Source organism: Pseudopodoces humilis, chromosome 1, assembly GCF_049639895.1.
Source record: "Pseudopodoces humilis isolate 2021_Gansu_Grassland_sample_001 chromosome 1, ASM4963989v1, whole genome shotgun sequence".
NCBI lineage: Eukaryota > Metazoa > Chordata > Aves > Passeriformes > Paridae > Pseudopodoces > Pseudopodoces humilis.
The window spans coordinates 105,358,199-105,363,106 of record NC_142200.1 but is presented as its reverse complement, the minus strand read 5'-3'; the positions used below and the strand labels follow the sequence as shown (position 1 = coordinate 105,363,106).

The 4,908-nt window shown below is 40.1% G+C and overlaps 1 long non-coding RNA gene across 1 annotated transcript; it reads left to right on the top strand.

Annotated features, from left to right (window-relative positions):
* The first annotated feature begins 2,152 nt into the window (after nt 1-2,152).
* Nucleotides 2,153-4,496, top strand: LOC148185183 (uncharacterized). Its single transcript, XR_015774059.1, has 2 exons — nt 2,153-2,725; nt 4,096-4,496. It is a non-coding gene; the product is annotated as an uncharacterized LOC148185183 (long non-coding RNA).
* The last annotated feature ends 412 nt before the right edge of the window (nt 4,497-4,908 follow it).

Genomic DNA, 4,908 nt, shown 5'->3' with positions numbered 1-4,908 from the left:
CACATTTTGCAAAGGAAGCAAATGTGCTCCTCCCTAAATATAAATGAATGGCCTTTTAAGGTGACTGCTGAATTAAATTCTTGTATGATGAAATCAACAGGCATGAGAAAGTTTTTATTTCCAAAAAAGAAAAATGCTGCAGGAAAAAAAAAAGAAACTAACAAAAAATCAGCCAGTATATGATTGCAGGTCTGACAGCTGAATAGGAGCTGTTTACACTGACTCAATAAAGATGCTTTACTCAGCTTTGGTAGTAAGGCAGCTTCACAGGCTGAAGGGAAATAGGGATATACATATTCCAAGCCTGCTAAGCTTCTCAAATGCAAGACATTTGCATTTTGCTGAAGTCCTGGAATACTTCCCTTAGAAGAAAGATGATTGAAACCCCAAGAACATCTTTCTGTTTATCATACATTACATATTTCTGACATACTTTGAGCAATACTGTATGCAGCCAACATCAGTCTATATATATATATATATATGCCTGCTATAGGGTATGCAGCTGAAACCTAATTTCTGTGAAGACCTAAAATACCCTTAAGACAGGGTAAAAATAATCTCATTAGGGGAATGGGCCATGTCTGGACATTCTCAGGATAGAAGCTCTACCCAAGCACAGCCTGTCGCTTTACCTTCACAGGGGGAAATCACAGGGAACCAAACCACCATGAAATGCAAAAATTAAACAATCTCCTTCCAATCTTGAAAAAAAAAAGCCAGAGACCTCCATGAAGGCCATAAATTTTGTAGAGCTCAGGAGGTCACTTATGGTTGATTAACACTACTGGAGCACTTTTCTCTCATTTTTCACAGTGATATTGCAGAAACATGAGAATACAATGGACATGAAATCTGGCTACATTTTTTTACCTCTCTTTATACCTGCTGCCCCAATGTAATCCTAAAACCTGGGTCCTTCTTCCACATCTTCCATTGTTGGGCCTTCTCCTACGGCTGCATTGTTGATAGAAATAATAGCTTTAGGGCAGAAGAGGTCCTTTAAGGTGTTGGTATTTTTATTATTATTCCATCACCCAGACTTGCATTAAGTAAGGTTAGACCAAATGGTGATAAAATACTGATGTCTTATCTTAACTGTTCTCAGTGTTGCTACAGGCAATGGTGCTACACCAGAGATAACTGAATGTTAAGGGAGGGTGGCTATTTTAGACAATACTACATGTGCAGGAAGGAAGGGAATGTGACACCTCGTTACAGATTTAGTTTTAAGATAAACGAAGCAGAAAGCAACTATTTTCCTTTTTTGAACATAATTCAGAACAGATTTACAGGCAGAAAATTAATTACTTGGGCAGTACAAAAAAGGAATGGAGAAGAAGCTAAATGATGGCTTAAAGATCTTTCAGGAGTGACTTCTATCACAACAGACAGGGGAACACTGCAGTCAAAGCTACTTTCTGTGTCATAATCTGGAGCTAACCCTGAACTGGATGTCTCAGCAGGGGATGTGACAGCACTACACCCTTTTAATTTCTCCTGTCTTCTTTGGTCTCTGTCTACTAAAAGAATGACTTCTGAGTTTTGGACCCTACATATATCTTATCCATAGCAACCACAACACTTCCCTCAGATTTTCTAAAATGCAAATCTGGAATTTAGATGAAAGAAGATGGATCTTCCCCCAATACTCTAATTCTGAGCTTGGCTGAAATGTAGAAGTAAATATCTTTGTCAGCATCAGGGCTTCCTGATGGCCCTTCCCATCCTACAGCCTCCAGACTCTGGCTTAGCAACCCATGACCTTTGCTAGCAATCAGTGGGAAAGCACTGAAGAAAAATTTCTGAGTGATGACTCACTCCACCAGAGCTTGGTTGCTCTATCATTTTCTTATGCTGCTGATGGGAAGATATTTTCTATTGTGAGAGGCTTGTTTTCCTGCTCCATAGAAACAATGATCCATAAGGATTTCCTGAGGAGCGACTTCTCCTTAGAGTCTCTCAGTCTTCTTGTCTCTTAGCCCCTGGAAGACTAATTGAATTACCCATTACCCAGTGACTTATAATCTTCCTGTTCCCTCCTGTGTTTTCAACACCTACTTTAATGCAGAGGACTCCTCATTGGACACAGGCACTGGGGAACAAGGAATTAATGAAAAACTTTCATAAATCAGCAGAGGAGGTGGAAACATGTAGGATCCACTAGAGGAATCAGGGGACCCCTGTGGAATACAGCATGGTGGATTGCACTTGGACTTGAGAAACACAGTCCTGGCAATGCTGGAGTGTAAACTCCAGCTTGGAACAGCTGACCCTGATGAGGGTCATGGCAGAGAACTTCTTTCTTCTCTGATCAGAAAGAGCACTTGGGGCTTCTTAAGAAAGCAAAGGCACAACAGCAGTCAAGGTTTATCTGTTTGGGCAGAAGTCCCAAGGCCACTACATTCTTCCCCTTTTATTTACAGCCTTTGGCGATGACTCCTCTCCTCTGATGGCTGCAGACTGTAATGTTTCACTGCAAGCACAGCTGGCTGTTTGGGGTGGCTGACATGCAGAGCTGCACCTGCTAGAAAAGATGCGAAGAAAAGAGATGTGTTCTGAGAGATACAAAGGCATTGTCTGACCCGTGATGGATTGCATGGGCAAGAGTTTCTTAAGACCATCCTGTGTGACCTCCTGCATTGACCATCTGCTGGCTCCTGGTTGGGTGACTGAAAGCCTTTCAAGATGCTACCAAACCTATAGAAATTACTCTGATCTGATGGTGAGTATTGGTAAATATGTGTGTGTGCGCCTTTAGATTGGTGGTGTGGAAGAGATGTCAGTCACACTGCATAGCTCACTATTGTCCCTTTTTTCTGCTCCCAGGAGGCTGGGAGAAGCAGCTGTACTGCAGAGATGCCAACCATCAGCAAAATACAGCAATTGTTTTATGAGTTTAATGCTATTTATCTTCTAATTTATTTACCAGAGATGCATGTAATGCTGAATGAAAGCCAGTTTGCTGAGGAGAAAAGTCTTGAAAAAACCCTTCCATTTGCTAATGTATTTTTCTTATTAAATAGATTTTTTGTTTTAGAATATTTAGGCTTTATTAAAAAAAAAAAAAAAGAAACAAGCAAGTGAGGGTGGAGAGCTCAGGCTGTGAGGAGATGGGATCAGGCAAAGGAAAGCAGGCCAGCCAGGTCTCATCTTGCTTCTGATTACTTGTCCTACCAGGGACAGAGCCCCCCGTTGCCCTGGAAGCATATGGTTCCTGCTCCAAAGGCTCATATGCCAAGGGGTGAATGGTCACTGTGTAACTGTGTCTGAAGGAGTTCAATCTGATCTCCAGACAAATGTGAGAAAGTTGCTGGCTTGGTATTTGCTATACACTTGGTATTTGCTATATACTGCAATCTCCAGTGTTTGCTACAGGTATTTGTAATGGCTGGGACCTCATGGTGAGCAGTGCCAGCTACTGTACCAAGTGGAATTAATTGCAGGATAGAGGCACTGAGGAACAGATAAGAGGGATCTAGAAAAATGACGGAGGCCAGCTTGCATTAGATAAATGGTGGTGAGAAAGCCCACATTAATAGCAGTAATGTAGCTCTGTTTCCTGAAAAGAGAGCAAGAAATGTCCCTAGTGTGAACATACTTCTTGTTGGCCAAAACACATTCTGAATTCCTCAATAATCAGGCAGGAAGTGGTAAAATCCATCAGACAAAATGAACAATATGTTATTTTTTCCAACATTAAAAATATATTTTTGGGTCATAACTATTACAGAAAAAACATTTTATGGACAATCAGATTTATTTTTTCTGCCATACTAAATTTTTCAGTGATGTACAGCAAGTGGAATTTCTATACACAAGGAGCTTTGTTTCCATGCAGATCAGTACTTTACCTAATAGGTGCATTATTCAAAAGTACTCGCTGCTCTTTCAAAAACTTGCTCAAATAGAAATTATGTTTTAGTAGCTTCCCAGTCAAGTAACCGGAGAGAAAAGCAGAATTATAATAGCCATGAGTTTTTTGCTTTGTGTAAACAGCTGAAGTTAGGTAATTTCTGATTTGTTTTTGTCACTGTGTGATTTTGTCTAGTTTGCACCATGAGTGATGTCAGTGTTAACTCTGTACCACAACAGGTCTACAGTCTTCTATCTACCTTGCCTTGGCTGGCTGTTCTGAGAGCTTCCTACCAAGATTTCCTGTTGCCTCCATTTTAGAGCAGTTCTGCCTTTTCTCTGATGAGTGGAAGTTAGTAAGACCCAGCAGATGCTGCTGCCTGAGTAACACTGTGATTCCTTCCAGCTTCTTTGCTTTTACATCAAGAGGAAAGAGGATGCTAACTTTATAACTTCTCCCCATTGTGCCCCAGAGGTTAGGCACCTTGCCATATACAGATGTTATCAAAAATGGAATCATTTTATAAATAAACTGTGAATTAACAAGGGTCTACATAAATGTATGCTTTGGTTCAAGACTGATGTATTCCATTCTTGGAGAACATTCTCTAAATAAACTGAACGTTTTCATTTTATACTTTGTTATGATTTATCACGTTGTGGTTTATTTAAGGCTTTCAATGCTCTCTCTTCCATTTGCTGAACTTTAGATATGGAATTAAAATACGCTTGACTGCACAGTCTTCCTTTATATTCAAAGATGAAGCCATGTAGCTATCACAATGGATTAAGACATCCTACATTAAAACCCTGTCACTTTTGCAACTGCATTTATGCAAGAAGACAACAGTAGCTAATGGGTCCATCTAAGACACTGAGTTGAATGGACAATTTTTTCATAGCTGTGGTAATTACGAATACTGTGAAAAAGGCTGCTTTGCCAGTTGTAGCCCAAGAAAATTGAATACTGTTCTCTTGCAAAAAATGCTCTGCAAGTATTCAGCCATCTTATTCCATTACATGCCATTACAAAAAACAGTGACTTGTTTATTC